The sequence below is a fragment of the Belonocnema kinseyi genome, chromosome 5, assembly GCF_010883055.1.
Source record: "Belonocnema kinseyi isolate 2016_QV_RU_SX_M_011 chromosome 5, B_treatae_v1, whole genome shotgun sequence".
Lineage (NCBI taxonomy): Eukaryota > Metazoa > Arthropoda > Insecta > Hymenoptera > Cynipidae > Belonocnema > Belonocnema kinseyi.
In genome coordinates this window covers 68,644,690-68,670,258 of record NC_046661.1, presented here as the reverse complement: position 1 = coordinate 68,670,258, position 25,569 = coordinate 68,644,690, and the positions used below count along the sequence as shown (strand labels likewise).

The window sequence follows — 25,569 nt, the reverse complement described above, 5'->3', positions numbered from 1 at the left end:
AATGCATTGGGATTGACGTCTAAAAGCAGTGAATTTTACGATTTTCGCTAATTATTTTTTTTTCAGAAGGTAATAAAAAACCTTAAAGATTATTATCTTTTACCCAGAACTAGTAGAAAATTATTTTCATTTGAAAAACATTTTTTTTACTACTTCGCTGTGCAATATTTGAATACTAGGTCAACTGCATAGCTGGCGCCGCCACACGGCAATCGTCAACTCTCATGACAAATATTTTCCACAGCCCTCCAGAAATGTGGCATGGGGCTGCAAACGAGATTTCGCTTAAGAAAAGCTTTTGTAAATGATCTGCTGAATCAAATCGAAGTAGCATTAGGAAGAAAATTAGGCGATTTCACTTTATTTTCTTCCATCTTATCACAGATAACACGAACAAAAAACACATACAAATTCCCTTTTTTTGGGTTAGTGTGGTCACGCACGTGGAGTGAACCTTGTTTGAATTTGGCGCGCACGGCCATATTGCTTTGCTTTTCACTCGACCGACAAGTAGCCAATCACGCGAATTGTTAAAAGGAAAACAGGAGTTATTTCGAAACGACTATCTGGTTAGATAACCAGGACCTCCAAAAACATGGTGGAACGTGCGATAGGATAATCGACACTTAACCATGGCATTAAATTTAACCCGCTGTCAGTTAGACAATGATTTAACTTAGGTTGGTGGAACCCATCGACATATAGAAATGGACCGGTAACGCTTCGGGGAGAACTGAAATGGGCTGTAGAGAGAGAAAAAACATGAGATGTAGACCTGCCTTTATCTATTTCAGGACTCTGTCCAATGAATTGGTGGCTCCGGGTATTGCCTGAATATTCTGTACGGTTAATAAAAAAAAAGATAAACAATACATTAGAAATTTTTATTTATAATAAATCGAATTAGAAAAAACATTCATGTAAATTAATCTGTTTCAGATAGGTTATTTTAAAAACTTGGTAACCTTCAACTCTTCTTGAAATTGGATTGAAAATGCTGCAATAATAATAGTTTTGTGAGTTCAAAAATAATTTAAGTACTGTCAAAAATTTGAACAATATTTCTATAACATTAAAAATAAACATTTGTATTGCATAGGTACAAAACTTCATATTTTGAGGTTTTGTTTTTGTTGTAATATTTTTTATTTTACTATATTCAATAAGTTTATTTACGTATGAAAACATATGCCCATATAAACGTCTTGAAAACGCCCACAAACTACGCAGGCTGCCACCATTTTTTATATTTATTTACAATAAATTATAATTAAATAAATTATAAATAAATTAATTCTGAAAAGTGCAATAAACGTCACATTATTGGGGCACTCGCGACACGAAGCGCGGTCATGTGCTGCGCCAAACTTCACCCAAGGAAAATATTTCTCAAATGTTTTTTCTCTCTCTGGAGCCCATTACCGTTCTCCTCACAGCATTGCCGGTCCATTCCTATATGTCGATGGTGGAACCGGCCCTAAATGTCGTACTACTTGGTTAAAATTTCAATTGATTGGTTGAGGGGCTCAACTATTTTTTGTAAAACTCTTTGTTTAAGTTAAACATTACTGTTTTTAAGTAACGATTTAACCCTTCGATTTTTTATTAAAAATTCAACTATTGAAGTTTTTATTGAGAATTTATCGTAGATATTTGGTTTGTAAATGCCACTGCAGGAAGGAAAGTTTAACTAAATTCTTTAAAATTCATATAATCAGTAGAAAATTTCACTATTTTGTTAAAACATAGTCTTTTGGATTGCAAATTTATTAGTTGTGCTAGAAAATTCAAGAGTCTTCCAACAACATCGTCTGTTTGTCAACATTTTTCTTCTTTAGTTAAACTATTTTTCCAAAAATTTGCACTCTGACATTATGAAGAATCAAGAGAATACAATCTATTTACATCAATTAAGCTTTAAGTTTTCCACTTTTCAATATCTGATTCATATTTGCTCCTCTTGAATAAACAGTGAAATATTGCCACATACTAAAAAATATATTCTTTTTCCTTGAAAACATTTCTAAATTGAATTAAGGTTGAAAATAGTTTCTATGATCGGCATAATCGCATTTCGATGTTTCAAATTATTTAATTCTAAGCCAAAGTACAAATCTTCCACTATCTATGGGGAAAATGTATTTCAACATTTTCACTCTAGCCATAACCGGTTTAACTAGGCCGGGAGGAGTCAGGGGGGAACGAGTGAAGTCAACCCATTGACAAATTTCCCTCTCCGCTCGGTTCAAGTGAGAAGAGAAGTCGCGTCTGAGACGCCATCACGGAAAGATCATTCGTTGCATTTGGAAGCCATTATTAGTTACTGCATCAGTCGCTGTCGCTGTGGAGTAACGCGCCATTACTTCCTTCAGGTAGGTGGTTGTATGTTTTTCGTAAAGGCCAAGTGGCCTGGCGAGCGCCACAACATGGCGAATCCTATAGGGAACTCGGATCCCTTGGATAAAGATAGCGCTACAAATAGAGTCGTATCTCCAGCTGATAAAGTCAATTTCATGGATATTGAATCAGAGTTGGATCAAAATGTCGTAAATAGCTCTTTGCTTAACTTGAGTCAGGAAGTTTGGGAATCTCAGAACTTTCAGGGCTTGAATTCTTCGTCGACACGCGCAGCCCCTCCTAACCTCAACTTCTTAAGGGAGAGGCGGGGGAAGCGTGACTCCTCGCATCAGATGGATCCCTCACTTGCTGAAAAAAAACAAAATACCTCACACAGGTGGTCCTAGAGACTTTAACTCTACTGAAGATCTATTTAAAAATAGGTAATCTATTCACAACAGAGGTCCCTTTTTTATTATTGTAGAGCCAAAGAGGGGTTATGAACCAAAACATGTCATGGTGGTCGGAAAAATTCTACATACCTCGTTTCCAGGTCTAATTAAACACATTGAAAAGTCTAGCCTCTCGCGAATTCATGCAGAATGCTACGATGGTAGGAGTGCCAACAAAATTGTTGATCGTCTTGAACTCTTGGCTAAATCTAACCTCACCGCGTTTATTCCCAACTATCGGGTTGCTCGTGAAGGTATAATACGAGACATACCTCTTGATATTTCCAATGATGACATCATTAGATATTCACGGTTAAGCTCTAAATGCTCCGTTCTTAGTGTTCGCCGTTTTGTAGCGAAAATGAGAAAGGTGATCTAGTGCAAAAAAAAAAAAAACGGTGCAAATTAGATTCGAGGGTGAGGAAGTTCCGGACTTCATTGATATCTTTAACTTGAGAGTTAAAGTCGAACCTTACGTTACCCAACCCAAGCTTTTCTACCAATGCTACAGATTTGGGCATGTGGCCAAAGAATGCAAAAGCCCTCGATGTCGATTCTGTGACGGTGCTCCCCATGAAACTGGGGTCGAATGCCCCAATGAGAAATCGCATGTTGTTTGTATCAACTGCAAGGGCTCTCATTTAGCATCAGACAAGAAATGCCCAGATTTCATGGACCAAATCTCGATTAGGAAAATTGCGGCGTTTAGAAATCTTCCCAATAACGAAGCGACACGTCTATTCCATCAGGAGAAGAAATGTGCACAAAGAAATAATTTAAGCTTTGACATTAACTCGTTGATTAAAGTACCTATCCTTCATTCTAGCCTTCCCTCGCAGATGCCTAACTTTAATTATGCCAACTTCCCTAACATTGGAGACGTTGACTTGGATTCTGCCATGGGCAATCCGAGTTCAAGCTTTCAACTACCTTTTGCAACCGTCACTGCTTTTTCGAAACCAAGATCACGCGAACAACACCAGAATAAGCAACGTGCTCAATCATCAGTTTCTCGCCAGAATCCCAACCACGGCGATAAACACGCTGGTTTGACTCACTCAAACATAACTCCAACCCTTTTTAACACCAGTCATGCTACTAATGTTCCCTTCCCACCAAAGAATATCAACCCCTGTCCTGCTACTCCTTCTCCCTCACTTTACTCATCACTTCCTCCTCAATTTGCAGAAAGCCTTTCACAGATTATGTCTTTTTTAACTCAACTTTGCAATCAGATGGCTCCTTTGTTTGCCCTGCTAAACAATTTTAGCTCCCTCTCCAACCTCCCTCAAAATCTTAACTTAGCACCCCTTTGACAGATACCTACTAACAATAATTCTTCTTAAATAATGGCTACAGAATCCTGTCTGAACATTCTTCAATGGAACTGTCGGGGTCTTTTCCCTAAAAAAGGTTCACTTGAAAAAATCTCATATGAGCTTGATATCATTCTCTTGAACGAGACCTGGCTTAAACCCCAATCCAGATTTATCCTAAAGGGTTATAACGTTATAAGAAAGGATCGTCAGGATCGAGCGGAGGGAGGTCTGTTAATTGCTATTAAAAATGATATCCCCTTTAAACAGGTTGATTCTATCTATTGTCTCGATGGTATACTGGATACCCTGGCAGTGGTTGTTCCAACTGATTTGGGACAACTACTCATTGTCAATGTATATAGGAATCCTCGGGCTTCCGTTAGTTTAACTAACTGGCAAACGTTTTTTGACTAGATGTCAAATTTTTCTAGTTTACTCATTGCGTGAGACCTTAATGCACACCACCCATTCTGGGATTGTGAATCTCTTGTCCATCAGGGAATTCAGTCTTTAATGCATTATCTAAAACATACTTATTTTTTATTAACAATGGAGAACCGACGCTCTTTCGTCGCTCGGGACAGTCCAGATTAGCTATAGACTTCTCGATTGTATCTTCTAACTTAAAACTATTCGCTACTTGGTCGGTTCTAGATGATAAAATGGGGAGTGATCACTTCCCAATAAAAATTATTTTTGGCATTCCATTTAAATACTATCAGTTCTTTTCACACAAATACAATTTAAAGAGAGTAGAGTGGAAAATTTTCAGATCCTTTTTGTCATCTCTCCATAAAGATGGCAATCTTCCTGAGCTTCAATCATCACATGATATTATTAATGAGTACTACAAGTTTGTAAAGGAAATAGATGATGCTCTTCACAAGGCGGACCCTAAGATTGAAGGGAAGCCTTCCAGGAAAAAATTTTACCCGCCTTTCTCCCCTTGGTGGTATGATGAGTGTGATAAAGTCTCTCGTATTAGATTAGCTAAATATAAACACTATATGGCCTCTTCCAACTATGAGAATTTCATTGAGTTTCAAAAGTACCAGGCGATAGCCACTAAAAGATTCAAAACCATTAAAGTTTCTAGTTTTAGGTCATATTGTGAATCCTTATCGTATAACTCCTCTCTTGCTAATGTCTGAAATAAAATTAGAGGATTTCGCCATAGATTAATGAACTCAACTTCATGTACTTCCAGTTCCATAAATTTGGACACATTAGATGATATTAATGGGTAGATTGAAATTTTTTTAAAGATGTCTAATGATTTTTCTAATGTAACCATACCAACACTTCCAAACTCCTTTCTAGAAAGTGAATCTTCCTTTCAGAATAATAATCCCTCGTCTCCATCTCCAATTAACAATAACACTTTGCAGCGGTTGGACATTTATGAGCAATTTTTCTCATTCGAAGAGAATACTGCTGTTTTGAGTAGTCTGAAACTCAAATCCTCTCCTGGTCTGGACAAAATTAGCTTTGAGGTCATATCAAACCTCCCAAAAACCTTAATCCAACATCTGCTTCACACTTTAAATTATATCGTCAATGAGAATGTTTTCCCAAACTCTTGGGAAGACTTTTTGATCTTCCTTCTTCCAAAAAGTTAAAAAAATAAATTTAGATCTATAGCCTTGACCTCTTGCTTTTTAAAAATAACGGAGAAATTAATTTTGAATCGACTGGTCCATTGGTTGCAGAATCAGAATATTCTACCTCCATCTCAATACGATTTCAAGAAAAACTGTTCCTGTGCCGATAACCTGGCAATCCTATCCCCAGAACTTCATCTATCCCAAGCAAAAAATTAATATACGGGCTGTCTCTTTAGACATCGAGGCCGCATATGATAACGTCATTCCTAACATTCTTATCAATGACCTGATAGAAATTGGTCTTCCATTCAAAATTTGCAAATTTATTTACAACTTAATTCATGAAAGTAAAGTTTTCTTCAGATTGAATGGTGCAAATAAAGGACCATTTATAATCATGAAGGGCCTCCCACAGGGTTGTATTCTTAGCCCTGTATTGTATACAATTTATATGCAGAAATTACACTCAATCATATACCCGGGTTGCAAAATCTTAGAATTCGCAGATGACATAGTCTTCTATTTTACATCATACAAATTAAATGAATGTTTATCTATTCTTCAACAAAGCTTAAATTCCATTAACTCCGTTTTGAAGGAACGGGGACTATCCCTCTCTCCAGAAAAATCAAAACTTATTATTTTCCCAATTCCAATCAAAAATCTGCCACATAATGTTTCCATCTCAATAGACGATCAAACTATTACTCCATCCGAATCGGCTTCATTTGTAGGTATTATTTTTCACTGCAGCTTACCTTGGGAACTTCACTTCTCAAAGTTAATTAACAAAGGCAACCAAGTCCTGAATATTTTAAGGTGTTTATGTGGTACGTGGTGGGGTTCTCACCCAAAAATTCTCCAAATCTTATTTTGTGCCCTGAGAAGGAGCTCTTTCGACTATGGTAGTCATGTCCTAACCATTTGTAGTGGTGATGCCTTTTTTCGGAAATTAAACAAATTGCACAATAGATTTTTGTGTGTCATATCTGGTTACCGTATATCCACAACTACCATTATCATGCAAGTAGAACTAAATGAGTTACCATTAGTATCTAGATTCCAACTATTATCAGGTAAAATTCTAATAAAAACCTTTCTTACGGTTAACCATCCAATCCACAGTACTCTCTACAATTTGTACTATACAGAAAAAATGGTTTAACGCAACACAACCTGGACAAGAGTTTTATCCTCTTAAAAACCTACTACAAATTCAAAGGTTTTAAAGACAGAGTTTTAAACTTAGCTACCCCGCTACATTTTCTAGCTCCCTATTCGCTAAAGCTCTTCCGATCAACGATTGATTTTAAAATAGGCTTAACTATACAACAGAGTAATTCTCCGGAAATAGTTTTCAATAATTTGATTCAAAATAAATTTTCTGCTTTTACCCACTTCTACACGGATGGCTCCAAATCCCCAGAGTCTTTCGTGGGGGTCTCAATATACTCCCCACACCTTAATGTAGAAATTAAAATCAAGATTTCTGAACATGCTTCAACCTATACATCGGAGGCTTTGGCTATTAATGAAGCAATCCAGCTTATTTTAGATAGACAAATTCCTAACTCAGTAATTTTCTCTGACTCAAAAAGCTTTTTACAAGCTTGCCAAAAATTTAATGACTCGTACTCTACATCATACCTTATCTTCAAAATCCGAAAACTTCTTTCCATTGCTTCCGAAAATAATTTTAACATAACTTTAGTCTGGATCCCTGGTCACAAGGGCATTCCAGGTAATGAGAACGCGGATAACTTAGCAAAATCGGCTATCATACAAGGAACCTTCCATGAGTTAAAACTGCCACACACCGATATTCGGTCCACAATCCTTCCCTTCTATCTGAACTCTACTCTGGAAGCTTGGAGTAGAGTTTCGGAATCAACAGGAATTGGTCAATATTATTTTCATAACTTTTTTCAATCATCTAAATTCGTTAAACCGTGGTTTCACAAATCTAATCTAGATAGAAAATCAGTAGTCATCATCTCAAGAGTACATTCTAATCACTGCAAACTTGCGGCTAGCTTAGCCAGGAAGGGCTTCATTGATGCTGGGGGGCGTGCTTCTTGCGGCTTTCCCGAGGAGGACATCAACCATGTGTTGTGGGCCTGCCCGAAATTCTCAGACTTCAGAAAAACACTTGAGTCGGCTCTGATTCAAAATAGATCTCTCCCACCGTTCTCTTTTGAACCATTTCTTTTTAATCCTAAGAACAAAGCCTTTCTCCGTTTTTTACAATTTTTCAGAAAGAATAATTTACTTATTTAATACAATTTTAATTGTAAAATGCCAAAAAGTGACCAACTTGTCAATCTATTATTTTGTCCTCTCAATTCACATCTACTATCACTTTCAATATCAGCTTCAAAACATTTGTCCGAATCTCTCAAGTTGTAATTTCTCTCATTCAAATTTCGCGCCTTTAATTTTCTTAATACACACAACGCCACCTTCAGTTTATTCCCACCATTCCGATTTGATCTTAACCTCTAAACCTCACATTATAATTCTGAATCCAAACCAAATACCTAACATTATGGCATAAAATTATCTCTGGATACAAAATAATCATAGCCATGGCCAAATAGGTCACGCTTTAATTGCGCGGGGCATTTTTTCTCCAGACCTAGGCTAATTGATCTTCCCCTCCCTAGCGCAACTGCAGTGGAGATGGGAGATAAAGAAAAAGAAGAAGTGAGAAGAGCATATCTGCCGAAGGAGTATCGAAAACCCCACACGATCTCGAGCCGATATAACGACTTGCCGATCCAAAGTCGAGTCGAGCTAAAACCGGCACGATCCAAACTAGAGATGCAAATTAGAGAATTTTATTTTTAAACTTTGCGCATAACATACTACTTGAGCTATCGTGGATGAGCTTGAAGACACCATCAGCATAAGTAAATGACATTTAAAAAATTTTTAAAGCTGCAAACAAAATTATTGCGATTACTCCCCTAGTTTCTAATGGCAATTTTAACGTAGAATACGAATTTCAACAATTTAAAAGTTGATCTTGCTCCTTTCGGTTCCTTCGGTCCGCTAGGGTTGTAATAAAGTAACGCTTAGAAATTATACTCATTCCTTCATCATATTAAAATTAAAAATAATGAAATTATTTGAAGAATGAATAAATTTTGTAATATAATAATAATTTTTATAACGTTATTTTTAGGTTGTATTAATTCCTAAAATAATGTTGTTATTTTTAATTTTAGTCTGATGAGGGCATTAATAAAATTAGGAAACGTTACTGTATTACAATGTTTGTTTGGGGAGAAACTTTTGTAACAGTATTATAATAATATACTGGTCTGGAATTTGTCGTTGACTTTTGTATTAAGTGGCAATAGTAAGCAATGTCAGGATAAATAATTGTAAGAATAATAAGCGGGAAATTGCATGAATGAGCTAAACATGTGATTTTTGATTACTACAAAGTATATGTAAAAGTCTAATAAGTATGCACATGAAGAAATAAAATTCTATTCTGTTTCACATTTTCAAAATATGGAAATAAAAAATACATTTGTTCTTATTTCATTGCCTTCTCATTTCTTCTTCAGTTTTTACATTACTTCTACATATACAACGAAATTCATTCATAATCATTGTAAAGAATGTATATAATTAGCATGAATCAATAATTACGAACATATGGAAAAAAACAATACCAAGTGCATAGGTTTCAGTTCATTTTTGCCCTATTTTGCTAATATCTTCGTAAAAGCTAATTTTTTTCTTTATAACCCTACCGAAAGAATTCTCTGAGTACATTCTAAAGATTCTCTAGGGTCAGAGAATTTCAAAGAAATTCTCTGCAGGCACTCAGGTAGATATATGGTATTCAAAGGTCCAGGTAGTTCTTTTAAATGTTTTATAGGCTTTAAAATGACCTTTCGGAAATTGAAATAGAAATACGATCGTAAATAAAAGAGCAGAGAGGTTGAAATTGAAATAAGAATTCGATCATAAATAACAAGCAGAGCGGCTATATCAATAGAGTAGCCGCGACACTCAAGGATTCTTTGTTAAGCATTCGGATTAAAATTTAGAAGTAGATTTTTTTAATTTCCATAGTTAACAGTCTAAAACATAATAATTCGAAATCTACGGGTTTCGATGATTTAAGATATCTAACTTTTTTTTAAATGCTTAAAATTGGAATTAATACGACGTTTCTCGTAAATGGAATGAGATAAGCCAAAAAAGAAAACATTCTTTAATTCAACAAGAAAATGGTATATTAGCATATAAGTTATAATCATAAATAATTATAATGAGAAAATTCATCAATTAAAAAAAATTGTTAATAATTTGAAGAGAAATTTAAAAAGGGAGAGTCGGGTTAGCGATGGCCAACTGCTGTAAATAACTCTGCCCGTCCGGTACGTGACGAATACAAAAGGAACATTATATTACCGTCGCACCACTCTTAAAAGGACTACTAAAAGGACCTTGAAAAGGACCCAAATCTCTGAGACTATCCAGAGACTAAATTGTTTCAAATCAACTTTGCTTATAGTCTCAAGTGGGCCAGGCTATTTCGCTGCAGAATACTCAAAGACTTCTATCGGTACGGATACTTAATATATGAATGGTGGAAATTAAGGGAGTAGGTTGCAAGTGACAATTTTTTGCCAGTGGGCGTTTTTTTTGTTACAAAATGCTCAAAAATTCAAATACACATAGATATAAACGGATTTGGTTTCAAAATCGTATTTTTAAGTTAGATTTGTATATCCATTAATTTTAAGGGCACCTGCGCTGGAAAATTTAAGATCTTCCTGTAATGTGCCTACCACTTACGGTAATGTTTCTATTGCCAAGTGGCGAAACGGAGTTAATCTCCTTATTATTCCTTCGTGTCCCAATCAAAGCATCGACATATAGAAATGGACCGGTAACGCTGTGGGGAGAACTGTAATGGTCTCTAGAGAAAGAGAAAATATATAAGACGTATACGTATCTCTTTCTAGATAAAGCTGATTGGTCGAAATATTTTCATTGGGTGAAATTTGGTGCAGCACAGGAACGCGCTTTGTGTCGTGAGTTTCCCAATAATGTGACGTTTACTGTAATTTTCAGAATTGATTGATTTATTATTTATTTCATTATGATTTATTGTAAATAAATATTAAAAATGGTGGTAGCCTGTGTATTTTGTGGGCGTTGTAAAGACATTTATATGGGGATATTTTTTCATACGTAAGTAAAGTTATTGAATATAGTAAAATAAAAATGTTGCAACAAAAACAAAACCTCAAAATATGAAGTATTGTACCTAGGTAATACGAGTGGTTATTTTTTATATTATACAAATATTGTCAATTGCGTTTTAATGTTATTTTATCGCTAGGTTCCCTTTAAAAGATGACCAAGAAGAATGACTTTTGAACCAAATTTAAGAATATTCAACAAAATAAATAAATTTTAAACCAAATGATGAAATTTTTAACCAAAAAAATAAAGAGTTAACCAAAAATTTTTAAGCAGACTTTTTAATCACAAATAATGAAATTTGATAACCAAAAATAATTTGATTTTCTTATTGGACTCTACTACCCTTCTAGAAAAGAATGATTGGATCCGATTGTGAGCGATTGAAAGTAATTTCCAATCGTTCCCAATGGTGTTTCTTAATCGGGTCTGACCGATCAAGACCGATTGAGGTTGGCTATCGTTCTCAATCGGGACGCGAGGTTATTTTCAGGTCGGCCACGGCCATGTTAGTGACAGCACTTTGATCACGCGGGAATTATTTGAAAACGGTTATTTACTTTTTGTTTTTAAAATTATATCTCGATAAAGAAAACTTTTTAAAGATTTCAAATAATTCCCTCGTGATGAAGGAACTATCACTAACAGATTTTCCAATCATTTTTATAGTGATTTTTCTGAGTTATATTATAATAAACTATTTATTTAAATAGTGCAAAATACTCATAATGTAGAAAGGGTACAAAATTTATATTGTGTCATACATCATTTAAATTACAGTGTAATTAGTAATCAGCATGGGTAAAAAATACTGTTGATTAAATCAGGTTTGTTATTTTAAAAATACAAATGTTCTAGATTTTATGAATCCCTTTACAAAAAAAAGGTTTATATCTTTGTTAATATTATTATAATTTACGTAATGAATTGTTTCATTGCGAAATAATATGATACATTTCAAACCCGATTTAAATTTCGTCAATATTCTTTTAATTTTGAAATCGCAAATCCTAATTATTATGCATAATTATTATTTATCTACAAATATTATAATCTTTTCGCAGTTACCCTTAATTACGAAAATTTTAAAATATACAAATTTCGCTCAAATACCTACGCTAGCCTACCCTATTGCGAAAGATTCAAACGCTTGTGCCAATTGAAAATGATTAAGAACGATATACAATTTCTGTCCCGATTAACACCGATTAAGAAGGATTCAACCTTCAAGGAATCTCAATCGGATCCAATAATTTTTAAAACTATACTTATAATGTATATACTTATATATTATATATACTATACATTTTAAAACTATAGTTTGATTCCCATTTAAGTGAAGAAGCGGAAAAAGGTGGGAATAATTAAATAGAATTTTGATGATTTGTCGACTAAATAATAACATTTTAAATAAAAATTAAACTTCATTTTTAATAGTTTTAAAATATAAGCTTATAAAACTGGAAATTGAAAAATTAATTATTTTGTTGAAAGTGTAACTATTTTGTAAAAAAAATCCCCTTTTCTATCAAAAGTTCAACTACTTTGTTAAAATTTATATTTTTTTTATTTCAAGGTTCATCTCTTTCGTTGAAAATACATTTTTGAAACTGACAATTAATCTATACCATTTTTGGTTAAAAAATAATGTATTTTGTTACAAATTCGTCTTTCTTTGTATACAATAAATTGTTTTATGAAAAATGTATACTTCGTAATTAAAAATTACAATTTTCGGTTGAATTATCAACTGTAAATATTTTTGGGTTGCAAAGTCGTTTTGTTGTAAATGCAACTATATGGTTAAAAATTAAAATCATAATTTATGGGTTGAAAAAGTCGATTATTCACTTAAAGTTGAACTACTTAGTAAAAAAATGAATTCTTTCTTGTTAAGGATTCATAATTATAGTTGAAAATTCAACTATTTGCCTTTAAATTGGGTTAAAAATTCACCTTTTTTTGGACTCTTTTTGACTTTAAAATTAAATAATTTTGTTGAAAGTTCATGTGTTTCGTTGGAAATTGACCTTGTTTGGTACATCTTCTTGGGTTTAAAAGTCGATCAATTCACTGAGAGTTGAAATACTTCGTAAAAAATACGTTTTTTTAACAAGGTTCTTTAATTATGGTTGAAAATTTAACTATTTGGTTAAAGGTTAACTCTTTGATTGAAAACTCATACTTTTCGCTTAAAAAATTCATCTTTTTGTAGATAATTCGTCTTTTTGACTTTAAAATTAAATAATTTCATTGAAAATTTATGTATTTTGTTTAAAATTTGTCTTTTCTGCAGATCATTAATTTTCTTGGTCGAAAATTAATTCATTCATTATATGATTGATTAAAAACTAATCGTATATATTGGTTAAGTTGGAAAATCGTTTTTTTTTTATAGAAAATTAATCTTCTTGGTCAAAAATTCATCTTTTCCTTTGAAAATTTAACAATTTTGTTGAAGATTCGTTTTTTTTCTTGTTCAATTCAATTTTTTAGCACAGTTTTTATCTGGAAATTGAACTATTCCATTTTTGGTTGAAACTTTATCCTGTACATTGTATTAGTTAAAACACCAATTATTTGATAGAAATTTAATTTATTTGGTTAAAAAGTAAACTTTTGGGTTGAAACTTGATTTATTTTGTTAATTAGATTTTTTTCCTAAAATTAAAAAACTGCAAAATTAATTTTCTATCAAACTTAACCAATATATACGATTAATTTTTAATCAATCTTATAATGGTTACATTTTCAGATAAAGATAAATAATTTTTAAAAGAAAAAATTAATTTTAAACAAAGTTATTTAATTTTTAACCAATCAGATGAATTTTCAACAAAATTATTTAATTTTGAAGTCAAAAAGACGAAATATCTACAAAAAGTTGAATTTTTAACCCAATTGAAATTGGAAATTGAAAATTGAACTATTCCATTTTTGGTTGAATCTTTATCCTGTACTTTGTATTAGTTAAAACACCAATTATTTGATAGAAAATTAATTTATTTGTTTTCGATTATGATTTTTTTTTTAAAGAGATAATTTAAACAAAAATGTTTTAAATTTAATTTAAGGTATTAAAAATTGAAAAATAATTGATTTTACGAGATGATTCTCAATCCGTTTAAAATTAAAGAATTACTAGAAATTTATTTTATAAAAGTATTTTCAATTATGACTTCAAATATTATTTCAGTCAAAAAAATTTTATTTCTAACCTATTTAATTTGAAATTTTTTAATTAAAAAAAGAAAATTTCGTTAATTATCAGAAATATTTGAACGTTCATTTAAAACAATGCATTACAAACAACTGTTAAAAACTATACAAATTTGAACAGAATGGTTCAAAATAGAAAGCCTTGAATTGTTAAATTTGTAATGAGCTAAATTTTAAGTTTGAACGCTACAATTTTAATTTTAAAATATATTCAAAATTAATTTAAAACTTAAAATTATTTCAAACAATTTGAAACACGATGTAGATTTTTGCAGTTTAAAAAAAATGAAGCTTTTTTTGAGAATTGTAAAATATTTAAAAAGAATAACAAAAATTGTTGTGATTGCTAAGGAAATTGAAAATTATTTTTTATTTTGAAAAATTAATTTTAAGTGAGTATTTGAAAAGATTTTAAAAATTAAAAAAAAGAATCAGGGCGATTTTAAGGCAATTTTTTTATTTTACAGTTTTTTAATTTTAGGAAAAAAATCTAATTAAGAAAAAAATCAAGTTTCAACCCAAAAGTTTACTTTTTAACAAAATAAATTAATTTCCTATCAAATAATTGGTGGTTTAACTAATACAATGTACAAGATAAAGTTTCAAACAAAAATGGAATAGTTCAATTTCCAGATAAAAACTGTGCTAAAAAAATTGAATTGAACAAGAAAAAAAAACGAATTTTCAAAAAATTGTTAAATTTTCAAGGGAAAAGGTGAATTTTCGACCAAGAAAATTAATGATCTACAAAAAAGACAAATTTTAAGCAAAATACATGAATTTTCAACGAAATTATTTAATTTTAAAGTCAAAAAGACGAATTATCTACAAAAAGTTGAATTTTTTAAGCGAAAAATATTAGTTTTCAATCAAAGAGTTAAACTTTCAACCAAATAGTTAAATTATCAACCATAATTAAAAAACCTTGTTAAAAAACGTATTTTTTTACAAAGTATTTCAACTCTCAGTGAATTAATTAACTTTTAAACCCAAGAAGATGTACCAAACAAGGTCAATTTCCAACGAAATACATGAACTTTCAACGAAATTATTTAATTTTAAAGTCAAAAAGAGTATTATGTACAAAAAAAGCTGAAATTTTAACCCAATTTAAAGGCAAATAGTTGAATTTTCAACTATAATTATGAATCCTTAACAAGAAAGAATTCATTTTTTTACTAAGTAGTTCAACTTTAAGTGAATAGTCGACTTTTTCAACCCATAAATTATGATCTTAATTTTTAACCATATAGTTGCATTTACAACAAAACGACTTTGCAACCCAAAAATATTTACAGTTGATAATTCAACCGAAAATTGTAATTTTTAATTACAAAGTATAAATTTTTCATAAAACAATTTATTGTATACAAAGAAAGACGAATTTGTAACAAAATGCATGATTTTTTAACCAAAAATTGTATAGATTAATTATCAGTTTCAAAAATGTATTTTCAACGAAAGTGATGAACCTTGAAATAAAAAAAATATATAAATTTTAACAAAGTAGTTGAACTTTTGATAGAAAAGGGGACTTTTTTTACAAAATAGTTACATTTTTAACAAAATAATTAATTTTTCAATCAAATAATTTAGTTTTTATCCAAACGAGATGAATTCCAAAATCGCCAATTTCTTTAATTTCTTTCAAATGTGTATCAAGATATAAATAAGACTATTATAATATAACATAATTATAATATTATCATTATTAATATATGTATATTTTTATATATATAATAGTATTAGTATTTATATAATTTATATTATATACTTGAAATAACATAACCTCAAAATATACGCATATAAAGAGGCGCGCGAAGTATTCAAATCATGAGAATCGCCAACATCGAAATCTGGAAATATTAAAATCCCAGTCTCTTCATTTTATTTCAAAGCAGATAGAGATATAAATAGAACCGCCGAAGTGCTCCGACAGGCAATCGTGCACCTTCGAGTTTTCAAATTCAGAACAGGAGAGGTGGGTTGCGCGCGCAACTCAGTCATTTACATCGCCTCCTACTATATTCACACGAACATAGCCCTGTCATAGTATTGGACCACATCTCGTTTCAGATCTGGGATCAGTGTCCGGAGGGGTATCTTAGTTCCATCGACATATAGAAATGGACCGGTAACGCTTTTGAGGAGAACTGAAATGGGCTCTAGAGAGAGAAAAAACATAAAAGACATAGACCTGCCTTAATCTATTTTAGAACTCTGTCAAATGAATTGGTGGCCCCGGGTATTGCCTAAATATTCTGTACGGTTAAGGGCATGTGATTCTGAGAAAATTGTCGATTTTACCAGTTTTAGATTCCCCCGGCTTTTTTTCTAGGATAAGAAGTATTTTGTCGTCAAAATCTTGGAAATGATAGCGAACATGCTAACGGACTTCCCCGCACACTTTTTTTGTCTTTATTTATCAAAAAAATTTGATTTTGCTAACAACGTGTGTATATTTCGAGGATATGTGCGTTACGATTCTCCCGAGCGTTACCTCCAAACTACACAATATTTTTTGGCCGAAAACTTTGGACTTACAAATAAACATAGTAACTAATCTCTTGGAACTAACCTTGTTTGCAGGCAATTAAGAAAGTTTATTTCATCAATAATTCTCAAATTATCGGAAAGGCAGAGATGAAAAACGGCGTAACCTCAAAATAATGGATAAGATTTTTATTTAGCACCATACATTTTTTTGTAATTATCCCTGAAAAAGAGTCCGGGGACGTCCGTCATGATATTTTATAGCATCTCCGAATTCTGTTTGTAAAAATGTTCATTTTTGTAGAAAAAAAGCCGGGTGAACTGTACTCGATTGACCACACGGCGAAGTATCACATGCCCTTAATTAAAAAAAAAAGATAAAAAATACATTAGAATTTTGTAGTTATAATAAATTGAATTTTAAAATACATTCATGTAAAATAACCTGTTTCAGATAGATTATTTCAAAAACTTGGTAACCTTAAATTCTTCTTTAATTTGGATTGAAAATGCTACAATAATAACCGTTTTGTGAGTTCAAAAATAATGTAAAAACTGTCAAAAATTTAAACAACATTTCTATGACATAAGAAATATTTGTATTGCATAGGTATAAAACTTTATATTTTGAGGTTTTGTTTTTGCTGTAACATTTTTTATTTTACTATATTCAATAACTTTACTTACGTATGAAAACATATCTCCATATAAACGTCTTGACAACTCCCACAAACTACACAGGCTGCCACTATTTTTTATATTTATTTACAATAAATTATAATTAAATAAATTATAAATAAATCAATTTTGAAAAAGGCGATAAACGTCACATTATTGGGGCACTCGCGACATAAAGAACGGTCCTGTGCTGCGCCAAACTTCACCCAACCAAAATATTCTCGACCAATCAGCTTTATCTAGAAAGAGATAGGTGTCATCTCATATGTGTTTTCTCTCTCAAGAGCTTATTACCGTTCTCCCCACAGCATTACCGATCCATTTCTATTTGTCGATGCGTAGTTTAGTTAAATCCAATAGATGCTGCTCCGACCAGGTAAGCCTGTTTTTCCATTGTTACGTATAGCAACATTATTTACAATATTTAAACATTAATCATTAGCCTTATAATATACTTTTTATCAATTCATCTATACATTTCCACTGTCTAAAAAATATATATTTATAAATAATTTGTTTATAATCAGGGTGGCGACTTGAGCGGAAAACTGGGAAAGACTTGGAAAAAACCACGAAATGACCGGAAGTTGAATTAAAAAATAGTTAATTTACATTGTCTACAGTTGCAGAGCATATGATTGAAAATAATTACTGTTTCTATTAGAGGACAGGGAATTTCAGTAAAGAAATTAAATTTCCCTTGAGACAGGGAATTTTTGACACTGAAGGGGAATTAAAAAGAAATAAAACTGAGATTCAGGAGAAAGGAGCTAAAAAATCCCTGTTCCCTTTTTCCGGAGTTTAAAAAAAGAGTGCTTTAAGTAGTTTTTAGAGTAAAAGTATTCTTTCGAAAAGGAAATATTTCTAAATTATAATATAAAATTTTTTTTACATTTTTCGTTAAGAATTGACCTCTTTTTTTAGAAAATTCAACTACTTGCGATTAGAAGCTGAACTTTTTTGTTAAAAATTAATTTTGTTTGAAGATTTATCATTTTAATTGAAAATTGATCTCTTTTTAAAAATGTAGCTAGTTTGTCGAAAATAAATTTTTGATGTAAATATTTTAATATTTTCGTATAAGATTTAACTATTTCGGGTGAAAAATTGACCTTTTTTAGTTCAAAATTAAAAAATTTGAATGTAAATTCGTCTTTTTAAATTAAAAATTTATTTATTTCGTGAACAATTCGCGAATGATGTTCAAAATCGACTTTTTTGGTAGGAAATGTGTTTATTCTTTCAAAGTTAATTTTCTTATCTATAAATTTTTCTTTTTGGTTGAGAATTTAAGTATTTACCAGTGAAATATTCATCATTTTAGTTAAAAATTCATCTTTTAGGATACACATAAATTTACTTAGTTGAAAAATAAACTCGTTTGTTGAAAATTAATTTTTTTAAATTGAAGATTCATCATTTTTATTTAAAATTAATTTTTTGGTTGAACATTCATTTTTTGACAGAGAATTTAATTGTTCAATTTTTGGTTGAAGAATGGTCTTTTTAGTTTAAAATTAAAATTTTTGTTTGAAAATGTTTCCTTTAATTTAAAATATATCTTTTTGGTTAAAAACTCATCATTTTCGTTGCAAATTCTTCTGTTTGGTTTAAAATTCCACGAGTTTTGTTATAGATGATTTTCTTTCATCAGTATAAACGTTTTTTTATACCTCTAAAATATTTTTTAAACAAATTTCAATTGATCAAATTAATAATTGATTTAGATTTAAAAAAACCGTGTAGTTAAACAAAATAAATATAGAAAAATAATAAGAAACGAAATTAACATACAGTGGACATTATACTTACCCCTGGGACTTTAACTTCTGCTTCCAAATTATGTCACTTTCCCAGAAGTGTTGTTCACAAACTGTATTTCTGTCACCTCTGCGAATAGCCTGTTGCCACCGTTTAATTTCTTTGGGATCTTTTGGCACAAGAAAAAAATGAAACTTCTCCGAATTGCTGGTATAGCTAGACGTACAACCTGGAGCTACACATTTTAATCCCATTATTTCGGACTAGCAATTTGAAAAAACTCTCAACGCAATAAATAATTTACTAGGCTATAAGGTCTTATAATTTAAACTTTCAATTTTACACATTTTTCTCAAATAAATCACTTTTAATAGGAAATTTACCGGTTTTGCCAATACAAAAGAATGAAAAAGATGCAAAAAACAGGCTTACCTGGTTGGAGTACCATCTACTGGATTTATTTGAACTACGATACCTTTCCGGATGCTAAGAGAACAGAAAAGTGGGGGCGATGGATGGGGCTGATCACGAAGGAATAATAAGGAGACCTAACTCCGTTCCTCCATTTGGCCATAGAAACATTACCGTAAGTGATACGCACATTACAGGAAGATCTTAGATTTGAGTGCGCAGGTGCGCAGTTGTCCTCTTCCTATACATGGAAAAGTGTGAGAGTCTCGGAGATAGTTTGAGAGATTTGTGTCCTTTTCAAGATCCTTTTAGTGGTGGTTTTAAGATTGGTGCGACGGTAATATAATGTTACTTTTGTATTCGTCACGTACCGGGCGGGCAGAGTTATTTACAGTAGTTAGTCGTCGCTAATCCGCTCTCCCTTTTTAAATTTCTCTTCAAATTATTAACACTTTTTTTTTAATTGATGAATTTTCTCATTATACTTATTTGTAATTATAACTTTTATATAATATAACTTTTATATAACTTTTATATAATTATATAAAATTATAAATATAATGTAATTAAAAAAAAAGTTAGATATCTGAACTCATCGAAAAATGTTTTAGGCTGTTAACTATGAAATTAAAAAAAATCTACTTCTAAATTTTAATCCTAAAGCTCAACAAAGGACCCTTGAGTGTCGGCTACTCTATTGCGATAGCCTCTCTGCTTGTTATTTATGATCGTATTCTTATTTCAATTTCGGAAAGGATATTTTAAAGCTTTCAGACCATTTAAACGATCTTCCTGGACCTTTAAAAATATTTACCTGAGTGCCTGCGGAGAATTTCTCTGAGCTTCTTTGACCCAAAGAATTTTTAGTATATAGTCAAAGATTCTTTTCGGTAGGGAAGTGTCAGAAATATGTTCTAAGCTATGAGGTGTCAAGTTCCGGGTTGTGGACGAAGTTACACGCCGAAGAAGGCAAATACAATTCGGAAAGGCCATTTTAAAGCCTTTAAAACATTTAAACAAGCGACCTGGACCTTTAAAGTTTAAATATATCTATTTTAGCGCCTGCGCAGAATTTCTCAGAGCTTCTCAGAGCCTTGAGAATCTTTAGCCTATTTATCATATTACATATATAAAAGGTACTTACCTATAATTTTCCTTCTCAAAATCTGTTCATACATTTTGCAAACAAGTACCGAAAATCCTGTTTATATATTTATTTTGTGTATCTTTCGTATGATGATCAGCAAAAGAACACAACCTCTAACTTACGTCAATTTGACAAACTTTCTTACTCGCACACTTTTCTATATATAGGAAGAGGACAACTGCGCACCTGCGCACTCAAGTCCAAGGTGTTCCTGTAATGCGCGTATCACTTACGGTAATGTTTCTATTGCCAGTTTCAGATGGCTTCCCACTGGCAGTTGGGTCTCCTTATTATTCTTTCGTTGAAAATGGTATTCCTTCCTTTACATTAAAAATCGATTATTTATTTTTAAGTGTAAAATCAAATAACTTTTCCACATCCCATTTAACGAGTCTATTTCGTGATCAGAGATTTATTTTTAATAATCTTATAACGATTATTTGTTGCAAGCAATTGACTTACAATTTTAATTATTTGAAATAACCGCGTCGACTGTCCAATCCGTCTGTTGACGGGATGCATGCGCACTGCGAAGTCTCACTAAAATTGTAGTACTGTGTGGATGTTCCAGTTACTTGAGTTTCTCTTTGGGCTTTGCTGTACTTTTGAGTTTTGCCCAGTTTTCACCTTTTGCCATAAAAAGGCGAAATAATTATCACAATTAGAACGGAACCTTTCAAACTCGGTTATTTTGTTGAGTCCTATGAAGCCAACCAATATACAACAGACCGCGCCCCTAATACTATATAGTGTAAGATTTGTTTTCTCGAAGCAATGGCAACTTTTCGTGTCAGTCAGAATGGACCAAACGTCTTGCTGACGACAATATTTTTCGACCTGGACAACACACTCATCGAGACGAGAAAGGGAGATAGTTTGGCCTGCAAAAAGGTATACTATCCTTTTACTGTTTTCGGATATTCAATATTCCCTCAAAACCTACACATGTCCATTGAAATTTCAGTTTCGGAAGTTAGAAATTTCTATCACTAGATAGACTAAATAGGTAGTCTACATCAATGCACTGTAAACAAAAATCTGGTTGAAGCTTACCACGGTGATCGCGGCACTGAATATAACACTAATTTCAGTCAAAATTTTATCGAAATAGTCAGCGTAATAGTGAAAAAATAATAGAATGCGTTTAGCAGAACGTGAAAACGTCCCGTTAATTAAAAATACTGGTTACGTGAAGAAATAGAACATTTGGTAATATTCACACTAGAATCGCTGTAAGTTCACAATAAATATTTGGAAGTACCACGGCTATCACAGTAAAGCGCCTACAATGCCGAATGTAATATTCATGCAGATTTGTTTACAGTGTGGCTGCACGATTACATCATTTCAGCTAGTATTTAAATTTCACGCACCTTTTTTTTCTTTCTAATTCCGACCGTATTAGGATTTAGAATATTTTACGAATACTTCAATTTCATAAGTTTTTGAAATATTTTGAGATGATTAGGTCTAAAGCGCCAATCTGAACTCTGAAGCAATGGTCAACAGTGCACATTGTACCTGCAGTGGTCAGATTGTTGATGCGCAAGTTACAGGCATACTTGAAACTTTAAATGGAGTGGTTGCTGCTACGTGTAAAAAACGTGACCCCAAATATGAGTTCGGAGCACATGCTAAGTCCTAAATCCAACTTGCCCGAACTAAAGGCAAATTACACGGGCTGCAGTTTGTATCAGTTTCTTAGAAATAGGCATATTTCTTAGACTGAATTTTAAACATTGTCCAATGATTAAATTTAGTTTTATCAGTTGAATCAAATACATCTTCCTTAAGGATATGCTCTTCGGTGACCACGTGTCCAAACTAGTCCCCGGTTATGAGCATTTTTATGGTGTTCACTGTGTCCACACGGATTGAGATATCGTGTTTAAATTTTGACAGGTTAAATAAAAAGCACCAAAGAACGTTTGTATACATCAATATGTTTATAGTTTTAAAGAAAGTTTATTTATAAATTGATCAAATATGATATTACCATTCGCGTCCTAGCATTTTGCAGATAATGTTCGGTTTGATGCATTTCGGATTTTTTGTTTCGCGTACATTGAGCACTGACACAAATTTTAGACTAAATTGTCTAAACCTTTAAAAAAATTAATATAAGCAATAAAATGTGCACATTCGTTGCAAATAAAAAATTTAGTATCTGCACACACGTAATCTTATCATTATTTTTGGAGCATTTTTAGCGATTTCTAGCGGAGAAAAAAAGAAACTTTGAACGCCGATAAAGTCGAGATCACGTCACTAAGTTCGTTCATGAAATTTTTTTGTAGAGATTGAAATGATTTTCATTTTTTTTGGTGCGCACTACGTCCACATGGATTGAGATATCGTGTTCAGGATTTAGGAAGTCATACAGAAAGCACTAAGAAACGTTTGGATATATCAAAACGTTTATAATTACAAAGAAATATCAGGGATTTCGTTAATTGCATGATCGGACGCTACTTAAAAAACATCATTTGTTTCATGATGTAATTTTGTTCGAAAACGATTTTATTATAAACCCAGAGCTGAATAAAACAGCCCAAAGTGACACAACAAAAAACATTTCGAGAAACGCACGTGCGCGCAGTTATGGCGAATGTTTGGCGATTCCCGCCGCGTTCGCGATTTTGATTTTCCGTTTTCAGCCAGGACTCGAGTTTAATTCTATTATTGTCGAACTTCATAATTTTTCTATTTATAAAATGTTCCTTTAGCAATATTTTTGTACATTACACACGTATAATTATTCTCTTAACTTTATTAATTTAGTACAAATATATACGTATAAAAAAAATTAAATTCATTTTTAGGATTTTTACCATTTTTATGGATACTTAAACCAATTTTTAATACAGTTTTTCCAAAAGTTTGGAATTTTGCAACATCTTTTTGTTTTATTAAAAAAGAAAGTGCACAATTACACGAATTATCGATATTCTTAAAACTTTGTAATTTTACAATCTTGAAGAAAATTCACTACGTTAGAAGTAAGACACTTTATTTCTGACTCTCAACGTGATAGATTCGAGAAGTCAAAATGTACTTATACTATGTTTTTGCTATAGTCTCATGCTAGGAGTGGTAAAATTACAAATTTATTCGTAACCCTAACCTTCAAATTGCATTATCCTCATACTCCAAGTGGTAACAGTACAGAAAATTTGCTGTGTAATTTTACCAATAACAACCGTGACATTTTTTTTAGTTTTTTTACAGTGCAGTTAAACTGTTCGATCGCGAAGCAAGCAATTTTTGACAGCTACAATCTGAGAGACAAAGCAACCAATATTGTGTTTTTTAACTGTCCAGTATTTGACCTTGAAATCCGCCTGTACATTTTGTCTATTTTTGCTAAAATTATTATCCGTAGCTGGTTAAATTTAATGCCAGATTAAGCAAATCTGCAAATGCCACAAGGAATTATAGGTTATGTTTCTATGTTTACCTTTCAGCTCTACTCTCATCATCATTGTTTTCAGGGTTTTTTTTTTCAGAATCATCATACCAGGTGCGATCGGAAAATCATTGGATTATCAACTCCTAAATATTTGACTCAAAAAAAAAAAAAAGAAAATCAGCCACATATTTTAAGTGACAACAAATTAAAGAACTGCACAAGTTCAAGTCGGGTGGCCACTGACTGGGAAAACCGCGACTTATAGCCCAGATTTTATCTAAATTTCTCTAACGTCATCTTTTGGGGTAGTAAAATCATCTATTTTGATGAACACTCGTCTATTTCGAACAGCTAGTTTGATCTTTTAGATTAAAAATTCGCATTTTAATTTGACAATTTTTCTATTAAATTCCGCGCTCAAAATTAATCTCTCTCTTTTTTAAATTCAACTATTTTGTTGAATATTATTCCATTTTCAACAGAAAGTTTCATGTTTTGAATTAAAGACTCGATTTTTTATTTGAAAATTTTTACTATTAAAGTCCGTGTGAACGGCTATTTAAAAAATTCCAAAGTACCTTTCAAGTCTTTAAAAAAAGTTGTAGGTATTTCAAAAGATTTTGAAGGATTTTAAAAATTTGAGCGAATTTTAAACGATTCCAAAGGTTTCACACATTTCAGCGTATTTTTAAAATTTCAAGGAATTTTCAAGAGTTTTAAAAAATTTCAAAAGTTTTTAAAGGATTTTAAATATTTGAGGATGTTTTTAAAGATGTCAAGGAATTTTCAATTTATTTTTATAATTAACTGGAATTTCAAAGAATGTTGAAGAAGTACTTTTAACGTCTTAAAAAAAAAAGGAATTTTCAATTGATTACGGGAATTTAATATGAGATTTTTAATTTAATAGAAAAATTGTCAAATTAGAATGCGAATTTTTAATCTGAAAGATCCAACTAGCTGTTCGAAATAGACGAGTGTTCATCAAAATAGTTGATTTGACTACTCCTAAAAGAAGACATTTTAGGGAAATTTAGATAAAATATTCCACAAAATTAAAAAATGAATCTGAAAAATTCCCGGTTTCTGGTGTGGTGATTCTGAAAAAACCCTGAAAACAATGATGAGAGTAGAGCTGAAAGGTAAACATAGAAACATAACCTATAATTCCTTGTGGCATTTGCAGATTTGCTTAATCTGGCATTAAATTTAACCAGATATGGATAATAATTTGAGCAAAAATAGACAAAATGTACAAACGAATTTTAAGGTGAAATAGTGGATAGTTTAAAAAACACAAAATTGCTTGATTTATCTCAGATTGTAGCTGTCGAAAATTGCTTGCTTCGCGATCGAACAGTTTAACTGGGCGTAAAATACCAACCACCTCAATTCTAAATCTGCCTGAATGAAATCCGATATCAGGTTGTGTGCGTGCGATATGTCTACGATGGCCACGCGACGCACACATGTTAAGGGCTGAGGGCCACTTTCATTTACCTCATGTCGG

General features: G+C 31.8%; 1 protein-coding gene across 3 annotated transcripts in view; it reads left to right on the top strand.

Annotated features, from left to right (window-relative positions):
* The first annotated feature begins 21,426 nt into the window (after positions 1 to 21,426).
* LOC117172475 (neurochondrin homolog) overlaps positions 21,427 to 25,569 on the top strand; it is a 67,987-nt gene continuing 63,844 nt past the window's right edge. For 2 of the 3 annotated variants that reach the window (XR_004467027.1, XM_033360444.1), the window contains exon 1: positions 21,433 to 21,541. The gene's annotated coding sequence lies outside the window, so the exon portion shown is untranslated. Of the gene's footprint in view, positions 21,542 to 25,569 lie in introns of all 3 variants that reach the window. The other variant, XR_004467026.1, reaches the window with a different exon arrangement.